The 20,134-nt window shown below is 41.4% G+C and overlaps 1 protein-coding gene across 2 annotated transcripts in view; it reads right to left on the bottom strand.

Moving 5' to 3' along the window:
• The window catches only part of AFF3 (ALF transcription elongation factor 3), a 520,060-nt gene that overhangs the window by 308,525 nt on the left and 191,401 nt on the right, over positions 1-20,134 (bottom strand). The window lies entirely within an intron of this gene.

Here is a 20,134-nt window from a genome sequence, read left to right as displayed (position 1 = left end):
ACATAGAGGGCACAGCATTTGAAATATATTCAACATTAGCTGCAACCTACTGAAATTCAATGTTGGGCCAGAAGGGGAGACAGCAGGGCAAGCAAGAGGGGCGTCTGACAGGTGGTGCCCTGAGGGGAGATGTGTCCTAAAGCAGGAGGGACTTGGGGGAGGGGTCTTTTATCTTGTTATGAAAGTTCTAGAGAAGGGGTTGGGAGTTTTTGTATGGAAACAGCAAGATAATGAGGAATGGAGGAAGAGTACTGAGAACCATGAGTCTGTCTTCAATGACCCTGTGGCTTCCTGAGCATTTTAATCAGTTTCATCCACGATCCCCTGAACAAAATCAAAGAGGCAAAGAGGATAAAGTTACTATTCTCTGGATAGACACTGTGTTCTCTTTGTATGAGGCTGTCTCTTTGTATAAAGAAGAAAGGGAACTATGCGAAGATCCAACAGTCCCATTTTTAATTGAAGTTCCTAGTTCTGGACTTCTAGGTGGCCCCTGCCACACCCACCTGGCCCCAGCCAGCTTAGGGTCTCACTAAACTGACCCCTAGCAAAGTGGATCCCCTGGAAGCTTATACAGAGAGGGCTGTAGTCTATTCAACACATGCCCAGGATTTGGAACAGATGATATTAGCAATCTTCCCAGAAAATACCCAATTTATTTGTAATGGCTTGGTTGATAGAATTATAGTACTTTTTAATTCTCAGAAAAGACCTTCCATAAAAAGAAGGTACTCCCTCAATAAACCCAGCACCTACTATGCTCATCTGTCCCGTGTAGGGCTGAAGCAGGAGATGGGAAGGGGGAATTAGATACGACTAGGATAGACCTCCTACTTCATAAAATTCCAGTAACATAACCTTGAAAATGATGACATCTGTCCTGAGGAAGTGTTGGGACGGACACAGGACTTTATTAACTAATAAGAAATGTTGAACAACAAGTATTCAAAGGTGTTTATCTCCCTAGAAGGGCCATCACTGTGCCCTTTCGGGAAACATCAGGGTAACACAGCTCATCCTGGGTTACCCCAAGTAGCACCCCAGCGTACACAGTGATGTGCCAGACTGTGATCAAAGCCAAAGCATAATGACAGAGGGTCTGTTTTATGGAAAGATATGAGGGGGGAATGAGATATTCTTTAAAACTTGTTACTTGGGGATGCACTCAAAATTCTGCTCTTCTTTGTGAGCTAATTTCATATCCTTTTCCTGAAACCTCATAAAGAATAGGAACCTTTATGTTCAGTGAGAGATTGGCTGGATAACGAAGAGCCCGAATTATGGAGTTCACCACACCAAAGTGAGCAGGGCGCAAAGGGCTAGAGGACGTGACATCAGCCGGGGCTGTGAACTCATGATTCCTCAACCTATCTGCAGGGATCCCATTAGTAAGTTTTATAGAAAACGAATTTAGAATTTAGAAATGTGAGCTAGGTGGTCCTGTGGGTCTATCTCTTACTTCGACACCAGTGCTTGGGCCGAACAGAGCTGACCAGCCTCTGAAACCCCTTCAAGCTCCTCCCCAGCCTCACCCTGGGAACCATTTTCTGAGCTCTCCTCTGCCTCTGGCAACAGTGAACACTTTTATCTGTGGTTGGCATCTTGTTGCTGACCAGCCTTGAGCTCCCAGATTCAACAGAATTACTCCTTTGGGGTAAGATCACAGCCAGCTGCCCGGTCAACTAGCATCAGCCTCCAACCCCTACTTCCCTCTGGACCTAGGCTTCCACCCCAAGGATGTGGTCTTGTGGAACATGGGCTTTTTATCCCTAGCTGGTGGAGGACACTCCCGCTCTCTCCTCAGGAAGCTGGCCGGGATGATTGAGATCCCTGCCTGGACAGTCTGGCCCTGCAAAGAACCTGCACCAGCCCTCCTGGATGGGCCCACACAGACCCCATCCCTGTGACTTCCTAGAAAACCACTTCCTAGATGAGCTGGGTGAGCACCTGACCCTCTTCTGCAGTCTGGCAGGCTCCCATGCGGGCTATGCCAGGAACCCTGAGAAAGGCTGGCCCTCAAAGACTAGGGACCTCCTGGGCCTTTGAGGGAGATTTTTAACCATGGGGAGCCTTCCAGCCAAGCTGTGGGATGAGGAAAACAATAAAGCTTTTGCCAGAAAGAAAAAAAAAAAGAATTAGCAACCGTAAGAAGGAATGTTTGAAAAATTACCAATTACACAAAGAAACCACTCTGTCCCTCAAATTGGTTTAAATTCCATAAAATGTATCAAGAATTTGGACTCAGGTAGTAGACTGCTGAGTCTGAATGCTGGCTCTGTCACTTAGTAGTTACCTAAGCTCTCTGCATTTCAGTTTCTTCACCTATAAAATAAGGAATAGAAGATTACCTGCCTCAGTGGGATTCTACAAGTAAGAGAGGCACAGCAAAGCACCAGGCCCATCAGGAGGCACTCACTCTCAAGACATATTAGCTATTGTTATTATTAAATATGTATTTACATTACGACACAATGCATTGTTCTATTTCTCACCTCAATCGATCTCTATGCTTAAACAGACTAAAAACCTGATTAAACTGAATAAAATTCCAGATTGCCTTAATGATAAGGAAGTGCTCATAAAATTGTCTTATTTTACAGATGTTTCTTCAAGGCTGACTCTCAATCCACAATTACGTGAAGGCAGTGTTGTGAATATTTTGATTTTACACGACAAAAAAGTTTTTAGAAATAAATGACCAAGGTTACTTGTAATATGAACTCTGAAATCACAGCAATGAACTTTTCAAACTTTGTTACGTTAAAATCCATTGGTCTATCTGGCACTTTGAATGAATCTTTTGCATATGCACAATTATGTAACATTATGCACTGGTCATTTGGAAAATACTGGTTCACTGAATTATACAGATCTTCCATATATTAATAACACATTTCATTATAGAACATCAAAATGTCATGTTGTTTATATTACCAACAGTCTCATCAAAAAAGTCCTTCAGTGTTGAAGTTATAGTAGCTGTCAAGCCCCTGGTGGCAGATACGTTTTCTAAAACTTTAATTTTTGCTTGAAAGCTCAAGTTTAATCATTAGCAACAAACACTGTCAGTTTTCCTTGAAGTGACAATTTCACTTCATTCACTTTTGGGAAAATGTCTGCCAAATACCCAAGTTTGAGAATCATAGTCGGTCTCTTAGCCGTTCTTTAAGGTAAAACCGTGTTCCGTTTTACTTTAGTGCCAGTAAGTGGCTTTTCTCAAGACAACCACTCTACTCGGGTAGGCAGGCAGTAGAAGCATCTTACACATATTTCCCACTTTTACAGAGTATTAGAAAGACATGTACTCAGCTGTTGAGATCAAATTGATAAATCCATGCGTATTAATCAAGGACATTCTTATATGAAACTGACAGTTTTTGTTCTGATTTTTAACTGTGAGTATATGTCAATGAAGAATACAATGTCTATTAACAAAGTTTGGCGGCCTTGCTTTGATGTATACTAGGGCATCTGAGTTTTACCCTCCATTGTAGTCACACCTAGTTGAATGTCAACACAGCGGAAAAAAATGACAAAATAGCATTTTTGTATTATTGTGAAGATAGTTTTGGTATTGTGTACCCCTCCTAAGGGTCTCGGGCTGTCAGAGACTACATATTTGAGAACTGCTGCCTTAGGTAGATTCCTTCATCTCTCTATGCCTCAGTTTTCTTATCTGTAAAATGGAGATAAGTCATGGCATATATCCCATAGGGTTGTTGTGAGGACTAAACAGAACAAATCTGTTACAGACCAAAGAACAAAGCTGGCCTATGGTAGGTGCCATATAAAGATTGGCTAAAAGGGGCCTGGGGATCACTTGAGACCCTTGGTTCATTCAGATGTGATAAAAAATAATCACCTCGGTGGTTAAAACAAAAAGAACATCTCTCAGTCATTTCCACTGAAAAAGTTCTCGTTGAGTATTTCCCAGAGATGTTTCAAAAGATGAACTGGTCAGAGACTCCTTCAAATGCCACAAAAACGACGCCACTCTTTAAAAAGCTCTCATTGCTATTGCCCCTGATGTGGCCTGGAAGATTGCCTTCCCCACCTCTGCGTGACTTTCTGAGCATCTCTTCTTAGGGGTTGCCAGGGAATCACTGGAAATATTGGAGGAAAAAAGCTGACATTTATTTATATTTCTGTTTTTATGTGTGTCTGGGTTCTCACAATATTGTGACACAAGAGAGAGATGAGAGATTGCCGGACCCTGAGCGCGCTGTGCAGTGTCAGCTCTCTGCAGTTTAGCCTGGTTTGTAAAAACGAGCAGACTCAGGACAAAAACATCTGTGCCTTTCACCAACGAGAGAGGAAACTGCTATGGGTTTGTTTATTCCTGATGGTACTAAGGTGGTGTTTTTAAAATGAAAGCAGACATGGATGTATACTGCAAAATACAAACTTAAATGAATTTTTAGGAGATCTTTTTTGCTTTTGTTTTGAGTGCTTATTAATGATGGTGCTCGCAGGCAATTTGCTCTGTGCGTATGTCTTTGGCCTCCTCCTGTCCTGGTCAGAGCACTGCAGCCTGGGGCCTCCCCTCTGAGCCTCACACAGGCCCAGATCTGTCCTGCCGAGGCCTGTTGCTCAGGATGCTCTCCTTCACCGCCTCTTATCTCCCCTGCTTCCAGGGCACCTGCGACTTCTGGTTTCTGACTCTTGCTTTCCTTTGTCAGCTCCTCCCCAATCATCTGCTATTCCTGGTGGTTCCCAAGGAGTCAGTCCTGAGCCTGCTTCACTTCTCACACCACACTCATTCCCTAGGCTGGGCCGTGTACTCCTCTGGCTCCAAAATACCATTTGCGTGTTAACTCCCAAACATTCATGTCCAGCCCAGATCTATTGTTGAATTCCAGGCTCATTTATCCAACTGCCTAGTTGGTGCATCCACTTGAATATCTCACAGAAATCTCAAAATGGCTGTAACTGAACTCTTGGTCTTTTCTATTAAACTTCCTCCATCCTGGCCACCTCAGGGAATGTCCACCCTGTAAACCCACTTGCTGTCTTACTGTCACATCCACTTCATCAATGTCATGTCGATTCTACCTCCAAGAGATATTTTATATCCACCTACTCTGACCCATCTCCAAAACCACTGCTTCAGCTCAAGGTCTCATCACCTCTCACCTCTCTCTTAACCTGTCTCCTAGTTTCCCTCCTCACCCACCTCCATGCTTCACAGAGCAGCCAGAGTATGCTTGGTAAAAGAGGAATCACATCATGTTGCTTCCATGCTTATGGCCTTTAGGATAGAAACCAATCCTTAACGAGCCTACCTGGGGTGCTTGGGTCATGCATTTGGCATGTCAATGAGACATCAGGAAGAGATGTCCGTCAACTGCTGTGTTGGGGGCTTTGTAGGGTCCTAGCAGGCTGGAACCACCACTGTGAGAAATGAGCAAGGGAGCAGACTAGAAACGTGAAGGAGATACTGAGAGCCCATGGGTGGTGGGAGCCATTAACAGTTGTTGGCACCACTGACAGGGAACCTCCTTTATATGGAAATTGTCATTGGCACTTTATTAAAGACCCTTATTCCGTAGCCATACATTCATTGCATGTTCACAGAACACATGAAGCCAGCATGACTATTTCTGGAATGCAATGGAAACGTTAAGTGAAACATGAAACTATTCTACAAGCATTATATACTAGTTTACTTAGAAGCAAACTGTAACTTTTGTTTGCCACTAGTACAGATGTTGCTAAACAGAGACTAGATACTATCACCTAGATACTAAGTGTTCATTTCCTTCCATTCAAAAACAATGTAATTCACAAAAGAATGCATTCTTCATTCATTCAAGAAGTATTCACTGAGTCCCACTGTGTGAGAGACACTATCCAGGTGCTCGAGATAAACTGGTAAGAAAGATATGTTTATACAATGTATGCTTAATGAATGTGTCAAATAAAATCACCCCGTTATTATATCCCATCTTCAACACTTCAACACTTCCCAATGCCACAGACGCGATGCTGTAGATGAATCTACCTTGATTAGCTAGCATTAAACATTGCAAAAGTACCTCACACTTAAGTTCTATGTTGAAACAGATATCCAAAAAAACGTAGCTCTGTAGTAATATGTAGGAGAAAATGGCAGGAAAAGGAAGTTCGCCTAACCTCTGTGGTAATATTCTTTAGGTCAGCAAGAGCTTAGCTTGAGTTGAGAAGAAAAATCAAGGCAGGGCAATTTGACCTCGGAATAAAACTCTCTGGCTGAATTTTAAGTGGCTAAAACACAACTTTTGGGAGAAAGTGTTCTTGCCATGGAACGCTCTTCCCTGTGTGATTAGACCCAGTTTCAATTTTTATTTATTTACCTTCTTGTACTTCAGAATGAAGGGAAAATTCCATTCAATAATCATCTATTTATTGGGACATATTAAGGGTATTTTTTACCGATTCATAGTGGATTTTTAAACACTCAGAGCCTTCCAAAGTCTCATGACCTCTCCCTTTAATATGTTACTCTATAATAAGTAAATTTTAGTAAAAACAAAGGAAACAAAATTTGGTTCTGTCAGTAGACACTGATGTATATCTTCCAATTCTCATCATGTTCTCTGGGGCTGTACTTCTGTGAAAATTGATACAATCTAAAAATAATCAATGATAAGAGTAAATTTAAGAACATGTAAGGCATTCAATCAATCACTTAAGAAAGCTGTCACTAAACTCTTGATTTGGCAACATGAAGTCTCTCAAGTGAAAGAGTGGGTGGATGGGTGATTCCTGTTGCCTGCCAACATGCCTTGTTTTATAACTCCTATTCACCAGCATCCTGGTCAGGACACTTCATATAGATTTAAGCAGCAATCCTCTTCACCCCCTTTGACTCTGTAAGCCTATGGAATATCTTTCAAATACCTGAATTAAATGTGGACAGAGGTTAAGAAAACTAGACAACCAAAGCCCATAGAATTAGGTGACTTCCAGGGATGTCATGTTTTCTTTTTGTGCCTGAAGCCAACACTCAGGGCAGCCCAGGAATCTGTTGCATAGAAGCAATGAAGTAATAACTCATAGGGGCTGAAAAAAGTCCCAGAGCTGGTCATGGGGATGGAAACATAGAACATGCAGTTCTAAAACTGTTTGCCAGATTGTATTCTTTAACAAAGATACCTATTATTTATGCTTTTGAAAAAAGTCAGTGACTTCCCCATGCAGCCCATAATGAGTTCTGCAGATTCATGGAATTCCTTTCTTGAAATCATTTCCTTTACCTGAATTTTTATGTTTATACATATTATCCATCTCCACGCTTATTTAAATTCAGATTGTGAACAGGGGCTATGTTTATATCTTCTGGGCCATGCTCATCAACTTCCTCGTAGCTCCATAAATGTCTATATAACAATATTAATAAGAGTAATGAAGCAATACATAAAAACTACACAGAGTATCAGTTTTTCTTCCATTTCCTTGAGGTGCTGCAAGCCACTTTTGTAAAATTCCTCTATTAATTTGAGGTAGGGGAATGGTCAGAAGTTCCCTGTGATGGTAATTCTGAGCTCCTGGATAGTTTACTCAGAGTCAAGTGGGCATAAATAACTGGTCTTTATAATCTCTTATGTTTTGTAAAAGACGGCAAAAGAAATTGGTCATCATTTCACACGTGGCCAGGTTCACAAGCACTCAGGTCTTGCCAATGTGCCCAAGGGCCGCATCTGTGTTCTTGTGGAAATACGGAAAAACCTGATCTTTTTGTCTTTGCTTCTTCTTGAGTTTTTATGGCCTTTTCAATTATTATTAATGTCCATGGGAACAGCTAAAGTAACTAGTCTTTTAGGTATGAGCTATCATCAATTATCACTGTAACTTTCATTAGAATATTAAGGTAGTTAAGGACCAAATAGAAATAGTTCACTTTATTAATATCATTTAAAATAACAATGAAAGTGGTAAGATGGTTATATGTTCATTAAATTGCTAATGAAGCCCAACCAATAACTCAATGCTGGGTTCTCTGCAGAATATCCATCTGAAGTATCACCGGCCAAGATCATTTGATAAGAGACACGTAAAATTAGTACCAGGATTTTACTTTCCAAGGATTCGTCTTTGAAATTTTGTGGCTAGTGGTTTCATTTCTAGCCCCCTGAGAAATGTAAGGTCCGCTGAAGTGAACCGGCCTGAGTCTAGTTGGAGGAATGCAATTATGATGCAACATTTGTACATCATATTAAAATGGATAGGAGAACGCCGCATGCTCTCTGGTTGTAGGTCACGCGCCCTGCGAGGGCCCCACTGAGGCATCACCCAGGACACAGCTCATCCTGAGGCTCTGACTCACAGCACCGGGGCTGTTTTTCCTCTGGGGAAAGACCAGACACTTGCCCTTTATAAAAAAAAAAAAAAACCTCTAAGATGAGTCACCGGTAAAATTAGTTGGCATTCTGAGGTGGCGGGTGGAGATCAGGGTTTGCAACGGGGCCGTGTGATGAGCCGGATGATCCTGCCGGCTGCTGCCCAGGCCGTGTGGGTTGGGTTTTTAATGGCTGTGCCACATGGAGAATCCCTCGCTCTAGGATTCCTGGTGTGGATCTCATCATGCAGCGAGGACTCCCACTCAATTTCAAAAGGGTGCTACCCACCCTGGGGGAAAAAAAAAAAAAAAACCTAGCCCACTGAGGAGATGTGAAAATACACCGCCAGGGAAACAGATGGCTTAGGAAGAAGCAATCTGGAATAATAGTGAGGGTGTGGGAGTCGAAGTGCAGGCTGGGTGAGGAGATCAGAGAGGAGGGAACGGGCATCAGTATGTGGCGACAGATGACAGCGTGTTGTTTGGGAGGAGCAGTTGGAGGAGGCCAGGGAAATGGAAGTAATGCATAAGGGCTGCAGCATAATTAGGAAAATGCCCCTTCTGTCGACTCCATCAGCCCCGCTTGGTTCAGACGGAGAGAGAGCACTTGCTTCGCCCAGGAAGCAGAGGTTACATGCTATTCCAACAGGCTTTCTGTTTCTGATCGAAACAAATCCAAACTGAGCTAATTTGTGTACAGCTGCAGGCAATATAAACATGGCTGTTTAGAATTCTGTATAGAGTATGGGCCTTTGTACTCCATACGTCACCCAAGTTAATAAGTAGGTGTCAAACTCTGAATTAAAATTCCCAGAAGAGGACACAGCACAAAGGACAATAAAAATGATTTTTAAATAATCATAGGGATAAATAGCATCCACTTCTGACAAATGTTAAGTGCTGGCATAAAATGTTATTAGGCTACAGAGATCGTCTTTTGTTCAGGAAGTATGTTTTATTCTCCAGTCGTGTCATTCATCATCCTAATGAGCCCTCAAAATGTAAATTAAATAGCAAAGACGGATTCCTTCGAAAAGCATCTTTGTGCTAGGTGTTAAACCATTTTTCTACTTTTATGCTATATATTGGTTCATGTTTTCATTGGGAAAAAAAATAAGCCCTCAATACTTGAGCACTTTATGGGGTAAGTTCATGCAATTCATATTTTCAGCAAACAGTTCATTCATTCTCCAGTACTATGGGTTCTGTGATTTCAAAAAAAAAAAATCCCATTTTAAAATGCTGCGCCCTGTAAATTACATTTGATCCAGAAAATCTTAGAAACCTGTGCATGCATTTGCTTTGTTGTTTTATTCAGAAATGATTTGGTCCAGGGAAGCCCTCAATGGGAAAGGATTAGTGAAAATTTCAAACAGCTTTAGTTTACTGAACCAAATGCATTAATGGCTAGACAAACACCATTTCAACCATTAATGATAAAAGAATAAGGTCATGAGCCAAATTAGTTGTGATTTCTTGTTATGTATTGATAAGAACATTACCTGTCCCTATGATGAATAGAGAAATCAGGGTTTTGTACTTGACCTGAATTTATGCACGAGCACACACACAACAGAAGTGACTGAACAGCACTGCTAGGGAGGCATCCAGGAAAAATACACTGAGAAAGGAAAATAGCAGCAAATCATGTCTCATTTCGGCATGATTGGTCCTCATTTGCCTCTCTCTGTCTCTCTCTATATATATATCTCCCCTCCCCAACCCATCCTCTCTTACTGCAACATATAAATCATTCTTTGCATTCTTTGGCTGTCCCTGCTTATGTGAGAGCTCAGTTGACCATGTGTCTCTCCAGCTCTTAGTTCTGTGTATGTGTGAGTAAATGTATATAAAAATGAAGATAAAAATAATTACACTGTTGAGGTTTACCTGATGTCCAGGGAACAGCCATTAATCTGCACAAGGGGGTTTCTATAGCCCCATTCTGCAGGATAAACTATAACTAACCAATCTAGGTATTCTAGAGATACTACATTTTATGAGGTCAAAATGCTAGAGAAATATCCCACAGCAGAGATTGAAACCATCCAGCTAGGAAAAGGTAAACTAGTAGACAGCATTACATAGAAGCCTGGGTTCCTCAATGACTAGTGACCAACTGCTGGCCTGGCTTAGTGTACACCCTCAAAGCCTGTCCGGTTCATTGGCATTGTTGCCTCTGGGAAGCAGTGTCCAATGACGGCCCATCTCTAGATGAGTGGCATTTCTCTTTGAAGGTTTGGCTAATGAAAGAAAGTATCATGACAAATGGGAGGTCACAGTAAAGCCAGCATATTCTACTGAATGCCCTGTTTTAGTTTATTTATTTGGCTATTTCTAATGGAGAATTTTCTTTATAACATGACTGAGCTGAACTTCATGCAAGGCTCAAGACTGTCAAAATGATAGTTGATCTCATAAAGAAACTCTATAGTCCGAACCCAAATCATGGCCACTTTATTTCTGCCTATCAATTTCCTAATAATGCACATTTTGATGGGCACGTTGATTGGTTTATGATCTAATAACAATATTAATCAGGGAGGGAGAAGCTAATGCCATGTGTCAAAGAGGCCTTGAGAAGTACTGGTGAGAAGGGGACAAGAAGCCAGTGAAGGGGTGCAGTCTGAGAGATGAACTAAAGATTACTTCTGACAAAGGAAAACAAGGTGTTATTCTGTGCAATTTTTAACTCTGAAAAAGCGTTATACATTCAGAGACATATTTTTAAATGAAATTTAAGCCTCACCTGGAGTCTGGGAAGATAAATGGTTAGGATATCAATAAATTGTTTTATTTTTGACCCCATGAAGGAAAAACAACGTACAACCCAGGGACTGGAAGGTGCCTACTGTGAAGAATGTGCCTTTTAACCTTTGCAATATGTTAATAATATAAATTCACACCAATATGGCACCTTCACAGACACACAGAACTCACACATAAAACCTTTCAAGTATAAAAGAAATAAGCCACCCCCTAAATGTTTTCTGAGAAAATTCCCAATGAAGAAGGACCTCACCTTTTGAATGCCTGGACTTTCAACCAGATCTGAAATTCCTGCAAATAGGCCCCATGTTAAATGACTGACAGTACCACTAGGAGCTCCACAAAATAAAATACATGCTTCATTAGTCCCCCAGCTGAACTCAGAATCCTCCGGCTCAGAATAAATCTCAGCCTTTAAAAATAAATTCTCTTCTGAATTAACATCTCAGAATCATTAATCTTTGGAGTGACCCTTCAATTTCATATGGAAGAGAACCACTGCATTTCACAAAGGTCTTTTTTCTTTTGGCACATCATGATTTCATGGAGAGAAGAGAAATAACATACGTTTTCTTTTATCATTTCTCCAGTCTCGCCCTCAAGGTGGCTTCTTTGTCCTCAACTGAAACATCCTAAATCTAAAATCAACAGATAGCCATCTACTGAATCAGGAAGGGACAAAAATTTAGTTTTAGGTATATGCGAAAATAAAAACAAGGCTAGGTGGAATTATTATAAATTTCAGGAAGAAGGAAGCACTGCAGGCAATAAAATTTTGCTAAATTCAAAATGGTTGGGATTTTGTTCTTCATTGCAAAAGACCTTATGTATCAGTAGCCACAGAATGCAGCTTGATCATTCCACAAAGCCACCACCAAACATTAATAATGTTGATTTATTTAATAGGCCAAATGAAGAGATGAGGTCTGTGTGCCGTAATGATAAATGTTGCCTCATTTCACCCATTGTGTGTGATACTAAAGATACAGACATCGTGGCTTAAATATTTTAGAGTTTGGTCTATAAAGCAATGCCTCCATAATTCCTTCTTGACAAAGACAAAGAATCATTTTGAAAAGCAAATAATTATTCTTTTATTTGCTTATTGATTAATCTAGATGTTCAAAGTTAGATATTAGTTAAAGCAGGATGTCACTGATATGAGGAATTCTTAATCTCAGGAAACAAACTGAGGGTTGCTGGAGTGGTGGGGGTGGGAGGGATGGGGTGGCTGGGTGATGGACATTGGGGAGGGTATGTGCTATGGTGAGCGCTGTGAATTGTGTAAGACTGTTGAATTACAGACCTGTACCTCTGAAACAAATAATACATTATACGTTAAAAAAAAGAAGAAGATAGTAGGAAGGGAGAAATGAAGGGGGGGAATTCGGAGGGGGAGACGAACCATGAGAGACTATGGACTCTGAGAAACAAACTGAGGGTTCTAGAGGGGAGGGGGGTGGGGGGATGGGTTAGCCTGGTGATGGGTATTAAAGAGGGCACGTACTGCATGGAGCACTGGGTGTTATAGGCAAACAATGAATCATGGAACACTACATCAAAAACTAATGATGTAATGTATGGTGATTAACATATCAATAAAAAAGGGCAGGATTAGTCTATCCTGTCTACCAACTTTCACTGTGAAGACCACACAAGGTAGGTAGCAGAGGAGACACACGGTTGCTTAGGGATTGCTGGCTCCACTGTATTTGCTTCTCCTACCACCCTGGAACCTGTCCTCCCCTCTATCAAGGGTATTCATTGGAAAAATCCATGTTCTTCATTTTTGGTGTTCTTCAGCCAGAAACAGCTCCCTAAAAGCTTGCCTGCCACCCACCCTTTCCAAACAACACCATCCTCTACTACTAGGTTAATCTTAAAATACAGCTCTCACCATTCAGTTCTCCATGCTCCATGCTCCATGCTCCAAGCTTTAATGGCTCCCATCACCTAGAGGATAAATCTGCAGTCCCTAGAGCTAAGTGCAACCCCTCACTAAGCCTTCCTGTTCCTGACTGGCTCATCTGGGCATTTCCTTCTAAACAGTCTGTGCATTCCTGCTGAGAGCCCCTCCTTTTTCCTCCTCCTCAAATTCTTCCTCTGAAGGTCTACTCAAACCATACCTCACAATATAAAGACTTTCTCTCATCTTCCTGCTTTTTAAAAAAAGATTTTATTTTTAGGTAATCTCTACACCCAGCATGGGGCTCAAACTTGCAACCCAAGATCAAGAGTCACATGCTCCACTGACTGAGCCAGCGGGTGCCCCTCATTATCCTGCTTAAAACCCAATGTCTACAACCCTTTTGCTTGATATTTATTCCCTTCTGTCTTACTGAGCTGTTATTTTTTTTAAAGGGGGGGTGGGTGGAGGTAGAGACAAAATCTTGAAAAGGCTCCCTGCCCAGCATGGAGCCTGATGCAGGGCTCGATCTTACAACCCTGAGATCATGACCTGAGCTGAAATCAAGAGTTGGACACTTAACCGACTGATCCACCCAGGTGCCCCACTGCCTTACTGAGCTATTTTAATGTTCCACTTAAGTCTTACCAATATGTCTCTGAGAGCAGGAATTGTGTCTGTACTCCCATGCATATAATCTACACATAACCTAGTGCCTTACCCACAGAAAGACTAAATAAAAATATAATCATTTTAAGATTATTTTCCTACTCCCACCTTCAATTTGAGGAAACATGAGTCTCAGAGAGAAACTGCAGGCCTCTAAATCTGTGTTTATGCCCAGTGGTTTCCGGTTCCAGGGATGAGGGTACAGGGGCTTTTTAAGTCCCAAAAATTCCACCGCTAAGCCCTTCTAAGTTTTGGAGGTAGTAAAAGATATAGAAAGAACCCTTTTCCTGCTCAATGACTACTAACTTGTCTGTAATGGATCTGCTCATTCACCGTGTCCTACTCCTGCTTGGGAGAGAACTCAACCACTCACTTGGGCCATTTGAACAAGCTCATTTGGAGGGTAGACCACAGCTAGAAGGCCAGCTTTAGAATCTATTATGTGATAAGGCTTCTCCATCTACCCTCTCTGACTACATTATAGGCAAGGGGGGCTTACCTGTTGTCAACCAGTTTTATTTCATCTCCTACCGTCTAAAGAATGAACAGAGAACATGTAGACAGTGAAAGTTTATTGGTCCAGTTTACTCTTAGTGATTGATCTGGAGAAGGCAGAACAAGGCCTGAACCATGTGTACAGTTCTTTCCTAAATCCTCAAAATACATTTAAAAATATTCTTTAAACATACCTCTGATACACCCTGTGTGATATCTAAACCTGTTCACATCTTGTTCACTTATGCCTTGTTCATTTGTGCCTTTCAGATTTACTGTCTCTCTCCCACTTTGGAAAGGTTTTCATGACCCTAAAGATAGGTGCTCAGCTTCACACTAGCTAGGTCTTATTACTTTCCACCCACATCCCACAACTGGGAGAACATTCATCTTATCCCTGGCCAGCTCTTGATGGGGAACTCTTTCTTCAGATTGGTCTTAGCCTACTCCAACACATAGATACTCCAAGAGGCCCACCACTAAATTAAAACTAATACACTGGAGTCACTAAGCAATATTTTTTTCAGGAACAAAGGAGGGACATATAAGGTCAGACAGCTCCTTAACACAGGATGGATGCATTCCCATGATGTCAGGCCTGGGGGCAGAGCTAAAAGCATCTGCAGCCCCTTGCTGTCTCCCCTCCCTGCTGGAGAAATGCAAAGGATGCAAGTTTGCCATTAGAAAAATCTCTAATTGCTTTTGGACTATTTTTAACTTCAAGTCCATTGGATTAAGGTCCTTTAAAAAAAGGTCTGTACACCACATGCCACGGAAGAAATTTTATTACCCAAAGTGAAAAAAAATTGATGACAGTAAGGCAGACCTATACACAAATGACTGCCGTAGAAGAAATTCCATTCTAACATTTGATTTGTAGATTTCTTGAATGGCAAAGAACAACAGTATTCATGAAAGCATTTTTACTATGTTAATTTGGGAGTTTTCCTAAAAGTTTTATTTATAGGACCTCAATTTAGAAAAACTATCTTTAAAATCGTTTTTCAACTTCAACTTGTACCCAATGCTATAAGAAACAGCAAAATTTACTTTCCTTAATTCAATTTCCAGTGACACCTAATTTTTAAAAATTTCATCATTTACCATCTCTCAACGTCCCTTCATGGGATGGCTGAACTACTCTTGAACCCAAACCCGTATCACCAGTCAGTGTTTGGAACAGAAATGGTGGAAATCCTGGTTGGCCCTCACAGGTCACAGCTGCTTCCCTGGCCCGGTGGGTGGGGCAGGGACTGCAAAAGCAGCAGGTGTGCTGGTGGATGACAGCTGAGCAAATCTGTTCACCTAAACCTCTCTGTCATGTTCAATTTAGCCTCAGTCTCTGGAATGGAAGGGGTCTAAGGCAAAGAGCAACTACAAATGCAGCCCTAAGCCAGAGAGCTGGTCTCTGAGTCAGAAAAGATAAAAATTCTTTTTTTTTGAAATGCAAAATTAGGAGCTCCTGGGTGGCTCAGTCGTTAAGCATCTGCCTTCTGCTCAGGTCATGATCCCAGGGTCCTGAGATCGAGCCCGGCATCGGGTTCCCTGCTCAGCAGGAGGCCTGCTTCTCCCTCTCCCCCTGCTTGTGTTCCCTCTCTCGCTGTGTCTATCAAATAAATAAAATCTTAAAAAAAAAAAAAAAAGAAATGCAAAATTAGAGGGAAAAAAGCCCCCAAACTATTGTTACTAGAATCACCTTTAAGTAAAAAAAGACCATTAACTCTTCCAGGACTCTGAGCCTTTCTTACAACTGATTATTCAGGGTAGGGTTGGCGTTGTGCTTGTTAATTTAGCATCTGCCTAATTTATGAAGTTGACTATTTTTTCTAAGCAACACATCATCCCTACTTGCAATATCATAGTGTATATTCACAGTAATGTGGTTATCACATTACATTATAATTATCACTTAAATAGATGTACTTTTACCAGAAAATATAAGCTCTTTAATGTTAGGGGTTATTCTGTTATTCTTTCTTTTTTTTTTTTTTTTTCAAAAACATCCCAGTTCATAATACGATATCTGGAACATGATTAGCATTTAATAAATACACATCTTTGTTATTGTTTTACTTGATGACAAACACAGAGTACTTATTGTAAAAGGTCCTGTGTTAAACCCTTTCTACGCTTTATCTGATTTGATCCTGCATCACGTCCCTATGAGATAGTCTTCTTCCCCTCATTCACAGATGAGTTAACAAGGCTTAGTAAAATAGGTATAACTTATTCCAGATCACCCTGCCATAAGGTGGAGAGACACACCTCGGTCTGGGTCTGTCTAACTCCAAATAGGCACATTACTGCTGGCTGCACCAAACATCCATGAACACACATGATTCCGAGAGTTACCTCCCTGCACTCATTCTCTGTAACCAAACTCAGCAAGTGCTATATACATAACAAACACTGTCCTACACAGTCAAAACCTTGCATTGAACAGTTTTAGTAATGAACCTAATATAAGTACTTTGGATAATTCCAAAGCAAGGGATGAAAAAAGTGTACTCCCAATAAAACACTGGGATGGGAAGACGTAACTCTAAAAATAAAATACAAGGGGCGCCGGGGTGGCTCAGTCATTAAGCATCTGCCTTCGGCTCAGGTCATGATCCCAGGGTCCTGGGATCGAGCCCCGCATCAGGCTCCCTGCTTGGCGGGAGGCCTGCTTCTCCCTCTCCCACTCCCCCTGCTTGTGTTCCCTCTCTCCCGTCTCTCTCTCTCTGTCAAATAAATAAATAAAATCTTTTTAAAAAAATAAAATACAATACAATAAAACTTCACTATAATTTGAGAAAAATGAAGAGAGTAGGTGATGAAAGTATTGGGATAAGTTAAACATATCTCACCTATAAAGCATAGACATTGAGGACATTATATGTAATTTCAAGTGAATAAAAACTGTCACTTAAGTAGAAGCTTCAGCATGTTGAATAATATTTGAGCATTGCTATTTTAATATAGTATTTCAATTTCTGTATTGTATTAAAAACTACATTCAGGATTTCATAGTTACAAGGCTAGAAATGTTTATTTAAATTAAACGTTATCATTACTCTAGTGCTTGTGGATAAGTATATTATCTTTTCCTTGATTTCTTCCCACTTCATCAATTTCTTTCTAAAAATTGTAATAGTGTGGTTTTTGCAAATCACCATCTTACAATGACTTTCATTCTTAAGTATTTCAGATAAACATTTAACCCAACGTAACTTTCAGAAGTCTCTCTCTTTATGCATTGTAATCAATCACTCGTACTTCTGAAAAGACTAAAGTATGTACATCAAAACTGTATCTTTTTAAAGCATGCAGCTGTCTTTGTCAAAGCCTTGCATCTTTTCAAGGAAATGTCAGCAATGTTATTCTTGGGCCTCCCTCTGCCCAAGAGGCCAATGAGGGCTGAACAATGAAGCCAACAAGACAGTTAATCAATAGCAGTCACAGCACCATTTTTTATCCTCCAGAATCTTCATTTTCAATGAGGTTTACATCATTAAAGTAAGAAAACAGGACCGTCAATCTCCATTGGTTTCAAGTGGTAGATGAAAGAATTAATTTGACGGTCATAAAAATAACGATGCAACTGTGTGCTTTGAGTCTTTAAAAAATCATTTTTAGGTTTAAAACCCAGAAGGACAGACATATTGCTGAGAAATAAAAGCACTGATTTGTCAATTCTTTCTTTTTCTCGTAGTCCAAATAGATTTCTAACAGATCTGAATGTCATAAAGAAAAGCAACATGTTTCAATATAAGTGTGTTAAGATGTAATGAACAATATATTCGAAATACATTTATAATCAGTGGTACCAATGCCACTGTTTTTGAATGATGTTGACATATGTTGTCTCAACATGTGCTTTCATCATCACAGATTTATATGAAAAGGAGTAAAAGCATCACATAACACCCACATAACCACATATCCCCTTCCCAGGGACAGACACAAGTTTTGTGGGCCCTAAAGGTTATCGAGCTCTTCTTCTTCTTCTTCTTCAAAAAAGAATGCAAAATATGAAAATGAAATTAGGTACAGGGCCTTATAAGAAGACCACACAACCCAGGAGCCCTGAAATTAAAGCTTGGTTAATTCAGTGGTAAATCTACCCCTGCCTCATCCACTGAATACATGAGTATCATTTTGTTTGTACACTGGCAAGTTCTAAATGAGCTAGGGTTTTCATTTGGTCTTTTTTCCACAGCAGCCTCCCCTGACTTCCCCCCAGATATTCTGTGTTCCTGTGGCCGAGTACGCCTTGGGAGAGAAGGCGTGGGACATCAGCTCAGCCCACAGGGTTCTGTGAACATTCTGGAAAACTGCAGGTGGCCATTCCCAGCCAATGAGGCAGCAGTGAGGGAAATGCCACAGCAGGTAAAGGACTACTTTCTGGTTTTTACACAATGTAGGCGGCCGACAGGATTATCATTAGGTATATGTTCAGAGTTTTCAGAACTGGCTTTATACACTTCCATGTTTTGCTTCTAATCGTTTATTTCTAGCATTAATTTTCAATGGAAAATTCATCAGAAAGAACAAAGAATGGAGAGGAAGCAGAAGCCAGAAGAAATACCAAGACTTTGAACACTTGATTAAGATACATGCTTCGGCACCTCATTTTTAATTGAGACAAAAACAAAGCAAGCCCTGTCGAGGACAGCCATGATGCCTGGCCAGGCAAACAGAACGTTCCTGGGTCAGAGTGGGGAGAAGACCTGGAACGGGAGGAGGTGTGTGACTTCTAAGAATTTGGCACTTTCTCACCATCACCTTGTTCTCACAGAGGGTACCCTAGTTGCCCCCAACCCCATTCTTGTCCTTCAAACAGCAGGGGCGTCAGAGATAGGCTTTGGTGCTCAGTTCTGTCTGGGTAGAAGTGACCTCACATGCCCCTGGCCTACCAGATGCAGGATCAAGGCCTGTCAGCTGGATCTTCCTCACCTCCATCACGGGAACCCAAGCGAACTGAGAGTTAGTTTCCTTGCTCAGTGGGATTTGTCTTCCCTGGGGCTGGTGTCTTTTAAATGTAGGTTTATTATTGTTCAGGAATGATGACAGAAGACAAGTGATCAGAAGACACCTGCCATTGAAAGGATAACATGTTATTCACAGGTCCCAAGTGGAGGGGGCACACCACATCATGGGGGCCACAGAGGGAAGCACTACAGTTGGTCAGGAGGCAGAGGGAGCAAGGGGAAAATGTGGCCAGGAGCCTGTATTATGCTTTACAAGGGAAGGAATGGGCGAGGCAGGGAAAGCAAGTTTAGGATTGGCTAGTTTGAATAATTTTAGTGGGCTCTACAGTACTGAGGCTGCCCCTAGTTGTCTGGTACCTGGGGTGATTAGGGCAGAGGGATAGTGGCCTGATAAAGGAGGTGGTTGGGGGTGTGGACTCTGGATTAGTTGGTTGGTATATAAAAGGTGCACTCCCAACAGGCCAGTCATTTACATCTCTAAGAATCAGCTAACCCTGGGAAAGGCAGTCCCTTCAGGGTCAGCCAGGTCCCAAGATGTCAAAGCATCAAAATTACAGAGTAAAAAGACATGATTGATACAGGAGGGAAAGAAGAGCAGGCAGGTAATGTCCCAGCCAATAGCAAAGGCAGTCAGAGTCCCATTTAGCTTTCAGGATTCTGAGGCTAGGGAAGAAAGACTACCCTTGACCCTGCCTCAGGTGCAAGCTAGGAGGGTTACCAAGCCTTCACCCTGGTCCCTGTGACAAATGGATGACAGCTGCTGGTAGACGTTTCACCCAACACCAAGAGAGCAGACATGACCTCACTGGGGGAGGCAGTATCACCCCCATTTTATAAATGAAGACACTGGGGTTCAGAGAGTTTGAAAGCACCTTTCCCAATGTCACACAGCTAGTAGGTGGGAGAGCCAGGATTTGTATGCAGGACCTGGGTCATTCTATCTTTTAAGGCACTGGGCTTAAAGCCTACATTTTTAAGGTCCCACACAAATATTTGAGAAATAAA

The sequence above is a fragment of the Halichoerus grypus genome, chromosome 10 (genome assembly GCF_964656455.1).
Source record: "Halichoerus grypus chromosome 10, mHalGry1.hap1.1, whole genome shotgun sequence".
Taxonomy (NCBI): domain Eukaryota; kingdom Metazoa; phylum Chordata; class Mammalia; order Carnivora; family Phocidae; genus Halichoerus; species Halichoerus grypus.
The sequence above is the reverse complement of the archived record's forward strand: the minus strand, read 5'-3'. Positions and strand labels throughout refer to the sequence as shown.